Source organism: Culex pipiens, chromosome 2 (assembly GCF_016801865.2).
Source record: "Culex pipiens pallens isolate TS chromosome 2, TS_CPP_V2, whole genome shotgun sequence".
In the NCBI taxonomy this organism is placed as follows: Eukaryota; Metazoa; Arthropoda; class Insecta; order Diptera; family Culicidae; genus Culex; species Culex pipiens.
This window is the reverse complement of record NC_068938.1, coordinates 107,635,848-107,655,421: the sequence shown is the minus strand read 5'-3', so window position 1 is coordinate 107,655,421 and position 19,574 is coordinate 107,635,848. Positions and strand designations below refer to the sequence as shown.

Genomic DNA, 19,574 nt, shown 5'->3' with positions numbered 1-19,574 from the left:
TATTAATAGCTGCCATTTTTTTGTGGAAAATTATATGGACAAGCTGATGATGCAAAAGTGCCTTTTTGGGCATACCGAAGGCACCAAAATGTTTAAGCCGAATTAAAAAATACAAAAAAAATCGTTTGGCCAAAATCTGAGAGAATTGCTCTGGTTGTAAATTGTACAGTTCTAGAGTTTTTTTTTAATTTTTAGTTTTTTTGAATAGGTCCTATAAACAAACGCAATAGCTTATAGGGCTCTAGAGTTCTTATCTCATCCTTTTACAGCTCATTGCACGTCATATCAACAACTGCCACCATTCTCACCACCGTTTTCCCAAGGTAAATCGTTAGTATCACACCTCGGAGTGAACGACATCTACTGAATCGTCTTCATTATAATCGCCTGTTGCACGAGGTACAAACATTGACTTTGGAGACCACCGCACGCGGTTGAGTGTCAATCCACAGGGAAAATAAAGTTTACCATAACAATAACTGCTATTGATTCTTGCCGACTTCCCTTTGCGCACCTGTAAATAAAGTACAGATTTACTCTTGTTGCAAAGTACGCTCAAGTTCAGCCAATTGTTCAAGTGTTACGCTCAAGTGCGTTTCTTATCAGCCCCGGAGAGTCAACTTCGCAATTCCAGTTCGATTGAACAACTAATCAATCGACATGTATTGTGTTTGGCGAGGAACATTCGTGGAACATTCGCCAGGATTGATTTCCTTGGAAAGCAAAAATTTCGAATTCTCGGAACGCGGTACAAGGTTGACGATTCTTCGAGCAACCTTGCGGTTCAGCGCAGCGGTCATAAACTCTCAGTTTTTAAAGAACTTTGTATAGGTTTACTTGGAAAACGTGTTTCGCGTATCGCTTGAATCACTCCACCAGTGCGTACGGCGGTTTTGTGGCGAGGACCCAGATTGTGCACCAGCAATATAGCCTCGACGTGGCCAGAAATATTAAATAATCGTTAAAGTGAAATAAAAAAAATAAAAACTTCTCCCCGACCAGCTGCTGCCCTGGCCAGTGTCCCCGACCCAACACCAAGAAGCGGCCATTAATAAACGTTTTCATGGCGGAGTGTACGAACAAAAAAAAACAGTACGTACCTTTTTCTTCCTCCCCGAACCGAGTGCAGAGCATGACCGATTTTCTGGCCTCCCCGTACTAAACCTGTTTTACCTCGGCCCGCCAGTTTCGGGGCAGCGACCATCATCCGAAACCGGAATCCAACAAACGGCATAAGGTGGTGGTGGCCTTCGTTGTCCCAGCGATTACAAAGAAATAGGCCTCGTCGTGAAGGGTTCCGGGCCGATTTGGAATAGTGTGTGCGGTGAAGGTCAAAAGGGCCGCCGGTTTTTGGTGTAGGTTAGTGGTACAACACGAGACACACGAGATATAATCATAATAACAACAACACTTCCGAAAACGTGTTGATCGATGAGATGGGGGGAGACATGTGAGTCGACACGTGTCGATATAAATTTGAAATGAGGGTCGGGCTGGTTTTTTTTTCCGGTGGAAGCGAAGAATATTTTGTTAGAATTAGATAGAGATTGTGAAAAATAAGCATAATTCTTTGGTTGAACTAAATTGGACTTTTTTGACCATGAATTTAGACGTTTGAACTTGAAAACTTGGGCTTTGCTTTTCTCGATACATTTTGACCGTTTTTCCCATACAAACTTCAAGCGATTTGAGGGAGGGGATCCCGTAGTCAGAATGAGTGAAATTTAGAATTTAGTCTAGTGATGGGCCAATCTTTGATTCCAGGAAGTAGCCCTGAGGAAGCCCGGATTTGGACCACCCTTGTGTACAATGAATGGATGCTCAATAGGGTGTCGCAAAAAGAAAACGCGATTTTACAAAATCCTTCGGACCTTTGCCTCAAGAACGATGATTTCTTACAACGAAAAATTTCCAAATATCGTTTAGAACTCGCGATTTGCAAATTACTGCAAATTGGTCTGTCAATCCAAGAAACCGTAATTTTTCATTTACAGCATGTTAAATTTTAAAAATAAATTATTTTGAACATAAAAAAAATTTGCCCTCAAACAAAGGATTTGCCAGGATCAAGGATGAAGTTACGAGGATTATTTGGCATATTGTATGTCTAGAATGCTTTTCATTTCTCAGAAAAAGTTACCAGAAAAAAAAATGAATTATGAGCAGTTCTCTCAGATTTCGGTCATTCGATTTTTTTTTTGTTTTTTTTTAATCCGACTGAAACTTTTTTGGTGCCTGGTATGCCATTTTGCATCATTAGTTTGTCCATATAATATTCCATACAAATTTGGGAGTTCAATTTGTTGGGTGGTGACGCGCGGTCAATTATGTGGCATTGTGTGGCATTGTGTGTGAAAAGAAAAGAATTTTATTTCGTGTTTCATCCTGGTTGGCTTGCCCACAAGCAGAAGAAAATCAGTTCAATTTGTTGGGTGGTGACGCGCGGTCAATTATGTGACATTGTGTGTGAAAAGAAAAGAATTTTATTTCGTGTTTCATCCTGGTTGGCTTGCCCACAAGCAGAAGAAAATCAGTTTAATTTGTTGTGTGGTGACGCGCGGTCAATTATGTGGCATTGTGTGTGAAAAGAAAAGAATTTTATTTCGTGTTTCATCCTAGATGGCTTGCCCACAAGCAGAAGAAAATCAGTTCAATTTGTTGTGTGGTGACGCGCGGTCAATTATGTGGCATTGTGTGTGAAAAGAAAAGAATTTTATTTCGTGTTTCATCCTGATTGGCTTGCTCAAGTCCTTCCTACATCATCGTTGATCGGGAGGCACGACGTCGTGTGAATTGTTGCATTAAAATAAGTTTAAGTATTACAGTAAATGACTGTAAAAAAGTCCTTCCTATATCATCAATGTCGTCTGGGTAATCGTGATGAAAAATTACATTTATTCAGTATTTAAATACCTGTGCGCGAGTGTTTTGGTGTGCTAATTAGAAAGACCTTCCCATAGCATCGTTGCTCGGAAGGCTCGCCGACGGGTTTGTTATGAAAGTCCTCCCCATAGCATCGTAGCTCGGGAGGCATCGAAAAGCCAATACCTTATCCTACTAACCAAAAAAAATGATCACGTGATGCTTGAAGGAGATGCTGTGGATTCAACGGTCTCAAGCGGTATCAACAAGTATATAGCGAAAAACTATGTGCTTGATGAGTCTGCAACTTCAACTATCGGACTAACATTCCTCCCTTTTGTTGAACTGCAGGCTTCTTGGGAGGGCGCCGGTATTGACTAATAAAGTCGGGGTCTTCAGGGGTTAAACAGTGAACGGATGGTTGGCTCCCACTGATCATTTTTGATTCATTGTTTAACTTCAGCTGATCTGTCAATAACGGAGTAGCAGCTCATTGGCAGTCAACCATGCTCATGCTCATGCTCAATATTCCATACAAATTTGGCAGCTGTCCATACAAAAATGATGTATGAAAAAAACTCTGTATCTTTTGAAGGATTTTTTTGATAGATTTGGTGTCTTGGGTAAAGTTGTAAGTATGTATAAGGACTACACCGTAAAAAAATTGGTGATTTTTTATTTACCTTTTTGTCACTAAAACTTTATTTGCAAAAACACTATTTTTTATATGTTTTAGGGGACATCGAAAGCCAACTTTTCAGAAATCTCCAGGTTGTGCAAAAAATCGTTGACCGAGTAATGATTTTTGGAATCCATACTGATTTTTTTTTAAATCGCAATATTGGTCTCACAAAATTTTCATCTCCATTTTCCGATGTAAAATCAAATTTTCAATCAAAAATTACTTTAGTGAAATTTTGATAAAGTGCACAGTTTTCAAGTTAAAGCCATTTACAGGTAACTTTTTTGAAAATAGTCGTTTTAATAGTTTTTAATTTTTTATTAAAATTAGTGCACATGTTTGCCAACCATTGAAAAAAATATTTTGGAAAAGCTGAGAAAATTCTCTATATTTTGCTTTTCAAAACTTTGTTGATACGACCCTTAGTTGCTGAGATATTGCCGTGCAAAGATTAAAAAATGGAAAATTGATGTTTTCTACGTCTCACCCAAGCAACCCATTATTTTCTAATGTCGATATCTCAGTAGCTAATGGTCCGATTTTCAATATTGAAATATGAAACATTCGTGAAGTTTTCCGATCTCTTTGAAAACAATATTTTCATTTTGTTTTAATCAAGACTCACATATCAAAAGGGCGTAATATTCAATGTTGAATGGATGCTCAATAGGGTGTCACAAAAAAACGCGACGTTACGGAAACTTTGAAACAACGATTTCTTTCAACGAAACATTCCCACATGTCGTTAAAAAAATAATAAAAAAGGAACTCGCGAAATGCAAATTACAGAAAATAGGTCTGAAGTTTTTATATTTTGTACGAAAAAATTTAAAATTAAGTTCAGATTGCATCGAAACCGTAATTTTTCACTTGCTGCAAGTTAATTTTTTTTTATTTCCAGCATCAAGGATTACTGACCAGCCAAAATTAAATTACTATGATCACTGTACATATGACAAGATTGCTTTCCAATTCTCAGAATTACTTGGAGTGACCAGAAAACACTTTGAATTATACAAAATTAATGAGAATTACTACTAATTCCTTTGGAATAGTGCATATCTGCCAGTACTAGTATTTTTAGGGCCTTGATTGATGCATACTGAATCGATATTCAATTAAAAAAAAAACATGATGAATGATATCTACCGATTGTTAACTTGTTTCATCATATTTTTTAAATGCTTATTTCATTATCTAATTTTAATTTAATAGAAAGTATGAAATTTTTATGTTTTTTTTTCATTCCATTTCAGAATAAAAAATATCAACATTATTATTCTAATTTATTTATTTTTTTCATTATTTCATCATAATGATTTTCCACATAGATCATTACCTATCCCAAGTAACATTTTTTCCAGGAGTTCTACAAGAGCTCTTCAAGATAGCTACAGCATAGTAGTTTGGACCGCGGTAGGATAAAATTCTCTTCAAAACTTCTTCAGGAGTTTGGAAGAGTACTTGAAGAGAGTTTTATCCTACCGCGGTCCAAACTGCTATGCTGTAGCTATCTTGAAGAGCTCTTGTAGAACTCCTGGAAAAAATGTTATTTGGGATAATTACTAGAGTTATTGGGAATATTTAAGTTATTGCGGAATAACGAAGTAATTCTGGAACTACCCTAATCACTGTGGAATTATTGATTAAACTTTAGAATTACTGAATAACTTGCTCAAGTGATGCCGTATGCATTCTGGCAAAACTACAGCCAAAACCAAGATCATCATCTTGTAGCAAGCTTTTTGCTGAACATATTACTTTTGAGTTAAGAGAGTTTTGCGGCAATTTATTTTTGAAATTTAGGTCCCTCGACTCTGATCAAAGTCAATGCAAAATTTCGCTTCGTTTTATACTCATATTGCAAATTATGAAAATTTAAGTATTTAAAAAAAAACAGTATTTTGTAAACTATTTTAAGTACATATACTTTGAAACTTACTACATTTTCAAAAAATATATTCTTAGTGAAAGCATTAAAAATATAACATGATATGGTATAATAGATCGAAAGATATTAAAAATGAGTTATTGTCCACTATCGGCGTTTAGATTATTGTCCGTTTCTTGCAAAGGTACACCCCGTGCGGAATTTCAGAATATGCCATAGACATTGTGGCCAGCGATTTTCTGCACTTTTGGTGCAATATAAAACATACATGCACCCAACCGGCGGTCGCATGATTGTGATGCATGGAGGCATGAAAGTATATCAGAATCTGCATGAAACCATGCATTTTTTGCGATATAGGGGGATGGCGTCGCTATTTTTAGACCACGTTTTCCACTTTTTCTCATCGAAACCGACTACTTTATCGACTTCATTTTGCTGGGCGAGATAGGACGCCATCTATTTTTAGACTATGACTCAGCACTTTTCCACTCTTGCGCTTAAAAAAAACCAGATGGCAGCACGATGTAACGCCACGTCCCTATAGGGGTATGACATTTTGCCCGTTACCGACAATTATCGACATTACCGACGGCTGATTGATTGTATTGCAGAAAAACAGAACGAGGATTGAACCATCAGAACGAGGATTGAACCATCATCTTCTAGGTTGCTGATCCGCCACGCTACCACCGCGCCATGGACGCTTGATGAATTGTGAGGGACAGAGCGCGAACATATTGTTCTCTCTGGAGTGTTGCGCGGGGACGCGCCAGCATTCTATGTGTTGGAGAGAACTGCAGATCGCTGACGTGTTTACACGCGGGCAAAATTGAGCTATGAGCTTTGCTGCAAAAACTGTTATTAAAATGTAACATTTGCTGTAACAAATTCACTGCTGCAGATTTTGAGCTATCGAGCTGTCAAATCTGCAACATGTAGTTAAACTTTTTGTGAAGTTGCTGTGAAGTTTACCACGGCGCTTCGAAAAGTTTAACTCCATGTTGCACGCACACATTCTCACTTTTAATTTCTCGATATATTTCCTTTGGGTGTGCCAACAATGCCAGGCGATTCGAAGAAGAAGATCAACAAAAACAAAACGCGCATTATGGGATTTGACAGCACGCATTTGCCGAAAGTGCGACGCGTCGTTTCGAGGCTGGTTTGCCGCGTGTCTTTCTCGGGAATACGCGCAATATCGCCGAAATAACGATAACGATGACGATAGATTATCGTTATCGTCCCGACGATAACGATAGAACTACCGTTATTGCCAGACGATAATATTATCGGCGATGATACTATCGACGATAATTTTATCGATTAACAACCTTGTTCTTTTGATTACGGTAGGTAGCGTAATAGTTCCGGACAAAGTATTCACCAAAACATCTGAGATCCGGTCCCCAAAAAGTGTATAAATAAAACTTAAGTGCTTATAACTTTTGATAGGGTTTCAGATCTTCAATGTTTTGGACTCATTGGAAAGGTCTTTCAAATACCTTTCTAAAAATATATAACATGTCGGGTTTTCTTAAGAAACCACCCTTTTTACAATCATCCGGACTTTTGGTAAAATCGTTTTCAGTTCACGAAGTGATTTCATTGGAAGCGGACGTGTGTGCAAAGACAGTGAAACAGTTACAGCTAGCAGTTCAAGGTCATGGAACCCAAAAAGGAATTGACCATCCGAATTTATTTCGGTGTTGGCCAAAGGAAGCCGAAGGATCCGGAGATTTTCCAGTTCTTTAGGAATCACGGCTGGAAATGGGAGGAATTATCTGCAATGTATCGCAAGGATCACAGTGTTTATGTGAAGTTTCAGTCAATGGAATTGATGAGAAAGGCACTTTTGAGGTTAGGAGCGGAAACCACGTTTTGGTACGCCGACGGAACGACAACGGAAACAATGGTAATGGTTGCTGGAGGGGACATCCAATATGTCCGGATATTTGGATTAACACCGGAAATAGGAGATGAGGAGATTCGAAGGGAATTGGGAAAGTATGGAAAGGTAAAGCAGTTGTGTCGAGAAAAGTTTGCAGTAGAAACAGGATTTCCTATATGGAATGGTGTGCGTGGAATATTCATGGAAGTTGTAAAAGATTTACCAGCACAGATAAAGATTCAGGGAAAAGCAGCAAGAATTTATTTTGACGGTTTGAAGGATAAATGTTTTGGATGCGGTTCTGAAGGTCATATGAAAGTTAACTGTTCAACGCGTAGCAGTACTGGGGCTTCTTTTTTTCCAAGCAAAAAAGTAGCTCATTTGCTCAAGTTGTCGCCAACGATGCATCTGTTTTGCATCCAGTCAAGATATTGGATGTTTCAACCGTAAGCAACCAGGCTGGAGAAGGCGAAAAAGGATCGGATGAGAAGAACCGATGAAATGGATCATTTAAATGTATGATAATGAGTAAATAAAAGCAACGATTTTAAGAAAAAAAAAGCAAAACTTTTGAAGTGCCGTAATCTGGGGTGAATCGGGACTACAGTCTGAATAGGGACAGTAGTTTTTAGAGCACTTAAAGCTTTTGAATTTGGAAATGGATGTACACATTTTGTTGGCCTGAGTCTGTTCTAACCGAAACCAACCAGACAAATCCAAATTTTGTGCTCCAACATGGTTAAAACTGCTGTCCTAATTCGCCCCATGTGTCCCGATTGACCCCAGTTTACGGTACTTAATAAAAAAAATATGTTTTATATATATAGCGACTTAGGGGACCTCAACATCCCTACAAACGCACATACATTTGCTCAGATTTTGATTCTAAGTCGATGTGTATACGTGGAGGTGGGTCTAGGACGTTAAATTAAGGAGATTTTCGAGTGATTTTATAGCTTTTCCTCAGTAAGGCGAGGAAGGCAAAAACCTGCGATTAGACCTTAAATTGGAAATCAAACTTTTTCTCAGTATTCGGGTTGACTTGAAACTCATCCGTAGGAAATCGTCTATCTGCTCCAACTCCTACACAAAATGAGATTTAGGTCAAAGGAACAGCCGGTGTACATCAAGCGAATATCCGATATTTTCATTTTCCCACGTCGCATCAGCAAGGTCGCTCTTTAATCGCTGGATGGACCCAAAGTGACTCCCACGCTCGAACCGTTATGTATTTCGGCAATTCCAGCTAGCTTAAACTTCGTATCTCCAGGAAAATGGGTACGCACCGTCATTAGGCGCCTGCACCGCCCAAGCTTGTACATTACAGAAATGACACGTGTCGTGGAAAATTGTTGCCGTTTGTCTTTTTAGTAGGTATTTTTTTGTGTTTTTTGTGAAGTGTTTGAAAAATATGAGAATGAACTCTGTTCAGAATAACATTGAGTTTATGCATTAGATAAGATACATTGTTTATTTTTATTAAACATTTGAAAAGAAAAAATGCAAAAAATTTGATAAAAAAGGGTATTATCATAAAAAAATAAATGTAAAGTTAAGTTAATTTGGATGAGGGTTAGCTATCATTATAAATATTCAAAAAATCTGAACGAGCCATTTGAAGCGTTTTGTTTATGAATCAAATGCAAATATTTTACCTGCAAACGTCGAGCAGCTGAATCAAACGGCAGCACTTATCTCCGTCGGCGTGTGGTTATCGTTGTTATTTCGGCGCTTGACACAAACACTGACAAAATTTGCCACATACAAATTATGCAAACCTTTTTCGCTTTATTCCCGTTTCACAAATTGACTTTTTTTGCTTAATTTCGCACTATATCTTCCTGAGCGTCAAAATGACACAAAAAAAACTCACACACACACTGAAATTAATTCACTCCCTGGATCGTGGATTCACCCAAAACCTCCGCTCACTTATTCATGCGTCGTCACCGGTTTGATGTTTGGGTTCGTGCTTATTCCTCGCCGAGCATGGACGGACATTGGCGAACTTTTTTTATTTATTTATTTTTTTATTTTTATTTCTTCATACGATCTCACTCACTCGAACGCTACCATTTGAGTTGAGTTGGGAAGGCTGGCAGGACTGGAGCTGAAATAACAAAAAGAAACACACACACACATACACACCATTAGTATCAGCTGTTTAAAGTGCTGTTGGATCGTTAAAATCGTTTTATTTTTCGTTTTCGGACAATAATTAGCGCCACCGGGCACACATTCATAGACGCATAAATTTGTCGCAGTAGTGGTTGAATGTGACGCAGTAGTGGTTGAAAGTGGTCAAAATTTAAAACAAAAACAAACAAATCAAAACACTTCAAGCGAACGCGACGAAGGTAAGCAATGTATACTGAATGTTTGAAATTTGTTCTAAATCACTGACAAAAGGACAAATCAAACTGACGTATGGGCGTTTGCTTCGTTAGAGGCACACAAATGATAAGATATAATGTTATCTGGTACTTTTTTGTGTCGTTTTTCTGTTGGTATTGATTTTCACTATTCCGTGAAGCTATCACCGAAATGCTTGCAGTGTTTGCTCAGTCTTGATTGAGCTGCTAACTGTGATTGATGGATGGGAATCACCAATAATGGGTGATACTAGGGTTGAGAGATTCGCGAAGAAAGTATTATAAACTCTTATGATTTTTTTTTATGGGTTATTTTAAGGCTGCAAAAATCAACTTTTTGCTAATGCTGAAAAAACAAAAAAAAACAAAAAACAAAAAACAAAAAACAAAAAACAAAAAACAAGAAACAAAAAACAAAAAACAAAAAATAAAAAACAAAAAACAAAAAACAAAAAACAAAAAACAAAAAACAAAAAACAAAAAACAAAAAACAAAAAACAAAAAACAAAAAACAAAAAAACAAAAAACAAAAAACAAAAAACAAAAAACAAAAAACAAAAAACAAAAAACAAAAAACAAAAAACAAAAAACAAAAAACAAAAAACAAAAAACAAAAAACAAAAAACAAAAAACAAAAAACAAAAAACAAAAAACAAAAAACAAAAAACAAAAAACAAAAAACAAAAAACAAAAAACAAAAAACAAAAAACAAAAAACAAAAAACAAAAAACAAAAAACAAAAAACAAAAAACAAAAAACAAAAAACAAAAAACAAAAAACAAAAAACAAAAAACAAAAAACAAAAAACAAAAAACAAAAAACAAAAAACAAAAAACAAAAAACAAAAAACAAAAAACAAAAAACAAAAAACAAAAAACAAAAAACAAAAAACAAAAAACAAAAAACAAAAAACAAAAAACAAAAAACAAAAAACAAAAAACAAAAAACAAAAAACAAAAAACAAAAAACAAAAAACAAAAAACAAAAAACAAAAAACAAAAAACAAAAAACAAAAAACAAAAAACAAAAAACAAAAAACAAAAAACAAAAAACAAAAAACAAAAAACAAAAAACAAAAAACAAAAAACAAAAAACAAAAAACAAAAAACAAAAAACAAAAAACAAAAAACAAAAAACAAAAAACAAAAAACAAAAAACAAAAAACAAAAAACAAAAAACAAAAAACAAAAAACAAAAAACAAAAAACAAAAAACAAAAAACAAAAAACAAAAAACAAAAAACAAAAAACAAAAAACAAAAAACAAAAAACAAAAAACAAAAAACAAAAAACAAAAAACAAAAAACAAAAAACAAAAAACAAAAAACAAAAAACAAAAAACAAAAAACAAAAAACAAAAAACAAAAAACAAAAAACAAAAAACAAAAAACAAAAAAACAAAAAACAAAAAACAAAAAACAAAAAACAAAAAACAAAAAACAAAAAACAAAAAACAAAAAACAAAAAACAAAAAACAAAAAACAAAAAACAAAAAACAAAAAACAAAAAACAAAAAACAAAAAACAAAAAACAAAAAACAAAAAACAAAAAACAAAAAACAAAAAAACAAAAAACAAAAAACAAAAAACAAAAAACAAAAAACAAAAAACAAAAAACAAAAAACAAAAAACAAAAAACAAAAAACAAAAAACAAAAAACAAAAAACAAAAAACAAAAAACAAAAAACAAAAAACAAAAAACAAAAAACAAAAAACAAAAAACAAAAAACAAAAAACAAAAAACAAAAAAACAAAAAACAAAAAACAAAAAACAAAAAACAAAAAACAAAAAACAAAAAACAAAAAACAAAAAACAAAAAACAAAAAACAAAAAACAAAAAACAAAAAACAAAAAACAAAAAACAAAAAAACAAAAAACAAAAAACAAAAAACAAAAAACAAAAAACAAAAAACAAAAAACAAAAAACAAAAAACAAAAAACAAAAAACAAAAAACAAAAAAACAAAAAACAAAAAACAAAAAACAAAAAACAAAAAACAAAAAACAAAAAACAAAAAACAAAAAACAAAAAACAAAAGGAAATTAGAAGAACCATAATACGAGAGAAGAAGTAATGTATATATTTTTTTTTTACTTTTTGTTAAAAGTCTAACTTTTTTTATTTTGATATTTTGTTGTGCAATTGTGAGTTAATAGAAAACGGAAGGTTTATTTTTGACAAATATTTTTTTTTAAATCGAAATAAATCGAAAAACTCATGGTTTATAATATTTTCAACACACTGTTCGGGAAATGGAACCCCACTTATTACTCATCTGGTGCGGGGGCGTTCGACCATAAACACACATACGGTGGCAGTGACTTTAGCTCAAAACGGCTGGCTGTCCAAGCCGGACAAGTGGCTTGCTTTCCCTTAATCAAAGGCAGAATTATGTTAACCTTTTGTGAGACTTTCTTGATAATTCAAAAGGTGTTTTCAGAATTTCATATTCATGACTGGCTAGAAATATTGTTCAATTCTCACAGATTTGTTTTTGTTTGTTTTAATATTGGATGAAGCTATTAAATTTTCATCAATTAATTAAGCAGATTCCAAAAAACACTTGCCAAGACCTAACGATTTCCACAATCTTTAGATGCGAAATAGACAAATAAGAAAGAAAAATAGTCGAGCAATCTTCCCGCAGACGTTGCCTAGACTGTCACATTAAATTTCACAACGTGTCCAAAACCAAAATCTATCCTTGATCTGCACCCTCCAGCGGGGTAGTTCAGTGGCGTCAGCTCGCCGGTTTTTATTACTCTCACTGGCCCCAACCTGGGGGCTGCTGAATTTCATTGAATTCACCTCTCTAATTAACGAACTATTTTTTTCTTTGCCCTCCGTTTCCTTTTCTACCTTTTGCTTGCGATTGGGATTACTTTTGACGGTTGAGCGACCAAGCACGTTAGATGCGCAGTTAGAGTCGTTAACGTTTGAACAATTTAGACTTTGTTTTATTAGTAAGTTGTTAAATTATTATTTAAAAAAATTAACTTTCAATTACTTCTAAGTTAAAAAATGTTCTGTACTGGAGAAAATTAACTGATGACGGTAGATTACAGTCTGGATACAAGTAAGAACAATCTTCAATTGAATGATAATTTTTTAGTGTTTTTTCTTCAAATTTAAAACACCTTTGAAAAAAATAGCAATAAGGATTTGACTCTCGTTGATGACCAATGATGCCAGAAAGATGATAAATTGAATGTAAATATTACGTACAATTTTCAATTTTGATCTCACTGTTAATTCGTTAGCCATCAGTTGCCAAAACAGCTTAGAAAGTTCAAAAATGGCAAGTGTGTATTGCCGTAACGGTATCAAAGATGTAAGATAAATTTCGAACTAGTCCTTCTTATTTCATTATAGATTTACCTAGTTTCGGGAACATGTTTTGCTATAAATGCTTTTTGATTACCCCTCATAAAAAATATATTGAGCTAAATTTAGCATCCCCTCGGGTCAGATTTCACATTCCTTAAATAGTGTTTGAGACCACATGTTTCGATTTCAACGAATGAATTGATTTACGAGTCAAGCTTTTTGCCAGATATAAAAAAAGTTTGTGATGGGTTCCCTCACACTAATCGAATGATTTCCTTTAATATTGTTTTTATTGTTTTCAGCATCTTCGCAGAACTCATCATGAATCAAAGTTATGTTTAAGGGGTTACATACATGTAAATCGGCAAAAATGTTAGAGGCTGGTTTTAGCGCACAATTAAACTTTTTTCAAAATCTGTTTTCAGGGCATTAAAATACACATATTCATCTACTAACAAAACAAATTTGGAGACATTTAGTTGTATCATTACCGAGGTACAGCAGCTGGTCCGATTATCAATGTTAATGCATGAAACATTCGTGAAATTTTTCGATCTTTTCGAAAAAAATATTTTGAAAATTTTTAAATCAAGACTAGCATTTTAAATGGGCATAATATTGAATGTTTGGCCCTTTTAAAATTATTTTTTTCGAAGCCATCGGAAAATTTCACGAATTTTTCATGTATTAACATTGCTAATCGGACCATTAGTTGCTGAGATATCGTCATTAGAAAATGGTGGGTTATTTTGGTGAGATTAAGAAAACTTCAATTTTCGTGTTTCTTTTTTTTTAAAGTGGCTCTATCTCAGAAACCCGAGGTCCAATCTTCAATGTCTCTTAGACAATTTTATAGCAAATTTTCTGAACCCATCAAAAAAATATTTTTAGAAATGGTCACTTATGTATCACTATTTTTAATAATTGAAAAACTGCAAATATTTCGCTAAAATCAAACTTTCGGTGGCTATATTTTGAAAACGGAGCCCTTTATCAAAAAATCTGTTGAGTACTTTTTGATTGCAAATTCAATTTTGCATTAAAAAATAATGTCAAACTTGTTTTTGCTAAAACTTCGATTTTTTCCAAAAATCACTATTTTTTCAAAAATTCATAACTTGGCGGCAGATTTTTTGACCATGTTTCTCAATGGCTCAAAAGTTGCGGATTTTTGCCCCCTAAAACATATCAAAAAATCTCGAAAATCAAAAAATACGTATTTTGGGAAATTGAGTTTTAGTGAAAAAAAGTTGATAAAAAAATCTGCAAATTTTTTTCTATTTTTTTCTCAAAAGTCCTCAACAATACCTACAACTTTGCCGAAGACACCAAATTGATCAGAAAATTCACTCAAAAGTTACAGCTGTTTGAATATTTACATACCATTTTTGTATGGACAGCAGCCAAAATTGTATGGAGACTTGTATGGGTGAACCAATGACGCAAAATAGCTTATTTGGTCATAGGGAAGGCCCCCACAAAGTTTGAGCCAAATAAAAAAAATACAAAAAATAAAAATGGTCGAAATCGGCCGATTTCGTAGAGAGTTGCTCATGTATGTAACCCCTTAAGGCTAATGCAACCCTCCCCCCTACCTTTTTCAAATTTTCTCTAAAAAATAAGGACAAAAAAATATTTGCATTTCGTTTATTTAAGCATTTTTAATTGAGTAGTGACTTTTTCATCTATTTATTAAAAAAAAGTCAGATCATAACAAAAAAAAAGTTGAAAATAACATTATACAAATTTCATTAATATAGAACAAATGTGGGAAAGAAGCATAACTGTTTTAAGATATAACTACGTTTGACATTTTCTTTTATTATCTCATTCTCACTTTCAGGAAGCAGCACCAAAATTTTCCTAATTAAACTCAAACTTTAAACGGTCATATATCGAAAATGGTGCCCTTTTTTACAATTTCTGTAAAGTACTTTTCGATGACTTCTCTATGGCTCAAAAGTTGCGGATATATTGATGGTACATGAAAATGTACCAAAAATTGAAAAAAAAAACAGATTTTGCGAAATAATTTTTTATTGAGAATGCCAATGTGTGAGATTTCCACAAAAGTGTCCACGTGGTTAATGACCATCCATTACTGTATAAAGCATTTTTTCAAACTAAGTTTGAAGTTCGATATTTTTAACTCGGAATCCGGCAACCAACTTCTATCAAATTTTAAGACAGTGCGCAGAAAGGGCAGCCAAACAAAACATGTTTGTTAGTGTTAACATTGCTTGATCTAGTTTTGGTTCATTCAAGATCAAACATAAAAATACGTTTTTTTCGAAATGTCAAAATGGCGCTCAAATCTTTTTCTACAAGGCAAATCTTAAAAGACCGAGTCTCGTAGCCTAGTATTAACGCTTCCGCATCGTATGCAATAGATTGGGGTTCAAATTCCGGCTCGGACAAACACAACTGGTGATCCATGACACCTTAGGGAAGGCGACCTATGGAGATTAACAATAACCTCAACATGATAACATTAAGTAAAGAAATAAATTGTCACTGAATTCGCTCTGTAAATGCGACCCCGATGCTCTTCATGGGTCATGGGATAAATTTACTTTACTTGACTTAAATCTTAAAACTATCGGTGACCACTTACATCTTAGATATCTGCTTATTCTCCAACTTTCCGAATTTGAATTTACGTCAGCACAGAGCCGTAACTTTACCCAGCAGCAAAACCACTCACTACTTCAACCATCAACAGAGACACACTTACTTTTTCCTGGATTCTTCCGCAGATACAGATACACACTCTTGCTCTTGCTTGCCAGTAGTAGCTAGGCCCAGAATGACGGCTTCCGTTAGTTTTGTTTATTTATTTAACCATTATATTTGCCCCTGTCTGCCTTTCGTACTTTCAAACCACAATTGCCACACAATATTACTTCTTTTTTTTCGTTGGTTTTCGCTTACAAGGTAAATACACTTGAGTAACACCAACCAAGTTACACACTACTGCTGAGCCTGGTTGGTGACACAGCTGATTTGCACGAAACGACCCCAACAAAAGCACACAAACAACGAACTTGTAACGGCAAACGACACTTTTCGACTAAATACCTGCGCCAACAATTGTGTCACTTGCGACAAAATGCAGCACGGTTTTCTTGAAATTTTCGCCTTTTTCACACAACCCAACACAACTTTGCACGCGCGATTCTTCTTGATCCCGAACACTTGACTTTTGATCGGGTCACGTTTTGGCCGCGACTTCGGCCGACTTGAATGCGCTGCTGCGCGGTACGCACGACGTCACGAGTTCGCGTCCCGTCGCCGCCGCTCACTTCCCGTCGAAAAACGACACAAAAAAGACCTTAAACCGCCCAAAGAACCGGCGAATTTCCGGACCTCCCCGACGAAAGACCGCGATGGGAGGAGGATGACGTTCACCAATACTAATTTGCGAAAACCGCTTTTTTTATTGCGAATTTTTCAGCAACAACAATCGCTTCGAGCGACAATACAATGCACGGGAAAAAAAATCGCTTAATCCAACTCGCGACCGAGGACCAAACACGAAAGACACGTCCGAACCGGCGGCAAGACGATCGGTATCTGCTTGTGGCCCTGGCCAGCCAGCCAGCGATTCAGTCAGACTTGAGCTCTGTTGCTGTTTGCTCTCTCTTCATTCAGTTCAGAGGAATTTGATTTGAAAGAGCCGCGCTCTCTGTTTGTGTTGGATTGTGGCAGAGCCGGCAGGGTTTTTGTTTTTGTTCCGCGGTTCGTCGCGGAAAAAAGCTCTCCCTCTTTGCGAGCTCTCCAGGTTGAACGGTGAATGATTCAAAAGAGCGAGAAAACTGAATAAATTTTTTTTTATTTTGAAAACTATTTTGTACATCATTAACTCATCATAATGGAAATTCCAAATTTTCCTTATAAGTCGGTGTCCTGTCAAAACATGGTTTCTTAAGATTTAAATCTGGAGTTTTTTTTGAAAAGGACCAATAAACCAAATTTTCAGTTTTTGCTTTTTGGGTGTTTTTCAATACCCCTGACTCAAGGCGGTTCTAAAAACACCCAAAAAGCAAAAACTGGAAATTTGGTTTATTGGACCTTTTCAAAAAAAACTCCAGAAATGTTTATTGCCCAATCTATTGTCAACTGTTAAAAATAAATATTTGGAGACGTATATTTTCAAATTTTCTCATAAAGGGCTATTTTATTCCTACCCAGTGAAAAAATCAAGGTAATATTACATCTGGGGAAGGGTACATCTTTTATGCCAGAAAAAATGTGAATTTTACCTCTGAAAATGAGTAATTTTACTACTTGTCTGGTATAATGCCACTCATTCAGTCTTTATTAAGGTAAAATTAAAAATAAAATTACACTTTCCAAATTTACAAAAAAAAATCACTGTGTATCACAAATTAAAACAAAAAAACTAAAATTCCTTGCAACAGGCCAGAGAGCCAAAACCTCGATTATCCAAGTTTCTTGAGAACTTGAAAAAATTAAAATAAAATAATGTTATTTTTTCTCACTTTTACCATCGAATCCATGTCTTGCGATCCCATTATCATCAAATTTAAAGGGGGGGAGGGGCACGGTGTGTTTCCTAGAACAAACTTAAGAAAAAATTCAGCGAGGCTGATGTTTGGCACCATGCAAGAAGGGCTCTTTCCCGACATTTTACGGGATCCAGCGAAATATTTCGTCGGAGGGTCTAGAGCAACTTTTTTTTTTAAAGATTTTTTTCGATTTTATATGATTTTTCTTCAGAAAAGTCGATGGAAATCGATGAGTTCATGTTCAAATCCAACAAATTTTTACGAAAGTGCCTCAAGAGACTCTAAATTACATATTTGGCCTCAGATAAAAAGTTTCCAACCTAAATTTAGTTTTCTAGCTTTCTTTGAAACAACCCCAAAATCCAAGCTTGAAACCTCAAAACAGCTCAAAACGATCGAATAATAGTAGTTTATGCAACAAGTTGCAAAAAGAAGATTTTTTCAGCACGAGTTGTACATTTATCCAACGAGGTTTACCGAGCTTTTCAGCACCCATTTCAGTGCTGAAAAGTAGAACTTTTCAGCACTATTATTGAAAGGTATTAATTTTCCATTCTGTTATTTTTGGTAGGGAAAAGTAGGCCGTTTCGTTTCTCCAGAAGGGCAGGAAAAGTTGACAGTTTCACAGTGGAATTGCAAAAAAATATTTTTTGCAATTCCGTCGTGAAACTACTTACTTTTCCTGTCATTCTTGAATGACGAAATAGCCTACTTTTCTGTACCAAAAATAACAGAATCGAATAGCAACACTTTTCAAAATAAATGCTGAAAAGTTCTACTTTTCAGCACTCAAATGGGTGCTGAAAAGTTGAACTTTTCAGCACTTGTTTCGAAAAGTAACACTTTTCAACATTTTTTTTGATTTAAACGATTTATTGACAAAATACATGAAAATTTGACATAAAATTTCACTCAGTGTGTGTTTTTTGGAATTGCAAAAAATGTTGTAAGCAACTCGTTGCAAAACTTGATTTTTTCAGCACTCTTCGTATTTATCCAACTCGGTGAACCTCGTTGGATAAATGTACGGCTCGTGCTGAAAAAATCCTCTTTTTGCAACTTGTTGCATAAACTATTATTCTTTGAACAATTTGTCATACTCAATTTCGTAAAATAAAAAGTGACTTTCTCCATTTTTTTGGATTTAATTCCCGTTCAAACGATGAACACCGCCTACTGAGTTTTTAAAGATTCTAATAAAATAATTTCCATAAATTTCATCAAAATTTTTTATAAGTTCATTGTTTCAGCAAAATGTTTTCATCCTTAAATAATCTTAGTAGACAGTGTTCATCGTTTGAATGGGAATTAAATTCTGAAATTTTGGAGAAAATCACTTTTTATTTTACGAAATTGGATATATCTCAACTTATAATGAACCAAAATAGACACTCATGGAAATTGTTCAGAAAATTGATCTCTACAATGTGATTGATTCGAAAATGTTTTAAAATATTTTGGTGTTGTATGACAGAGAACTGAAAAAATAATGTTGGGAACCTTTTGAGTAATAAATAGCTTTCAACTGAAATACTCTAAGTTTAGCAATATTTGTTATTCGAATTTGTTTCCGGGCAATCTGCAGTGTATTTTCATGACAAATTGCACAAAAAAAAATTTCACTCGATCGTTTAGAGGTTTCAAACTTGGATTTTGGGGTTATTTCAAAGAAAACTAGAAAACTGGTAAATTTGGGTTGGAAACTTTTTATCCGAGGTCAAATATGTAATTTAGAGTCTCTTGAGGCACATTCATAAGAAATTTGATGGATTTGAACATGAACCCATCGATTTCCATCGACTTTTCTGAAGAAAAATCATATAAAATCGAAAAAAATCTTTAAAAAAAAAGTTGCTCTGGACCTCCCGACGAAATATTTTGCCGGACCTCGCAAAATGTTGGTAAAGAGCCCTTCTTTCAAGGTGCCAAATATCAGACTTGCTGAATTTTTTATCATAATGTTCTCGGAAATATACACCGTGGGGGCATTGCAATGTATTTACGCTTATATCTGTTTGCCCA

At 34.7% G+C, this 19,574-nt stretch overlaps 1 protein-coding gene across 2 annotated transcripts in view; it reads right to left on the bottom strand.

Annotated features, from left to right (window-relative positions):
• Positions 1-16,591, bottom strand: part of LOC120425148 (dual 3',5'-cyclic-AMP and -GMP phosphodiesterase 11-like) — a 271,336-nt gene extending 254,745 nt beyond the window's left edge. For both annotated transcript variants that reach the window (XM_052707524.1, XM_052707525.1), the window contains exons 1-2: positions 15,638-16,591; positions 8,982-9,436 (exon numbers count right to left, since the gene is read on the bottom strand). The gene's annotated coding sequence lies outside the window, so the exon portion shown is untranslated. The remainder of the gene's footprint in view (positions 1-8,981; positions 9,437-15,637) is intronic.
• Positions 16,592-19,574: the final 2,983 nt, after the last annotated feature.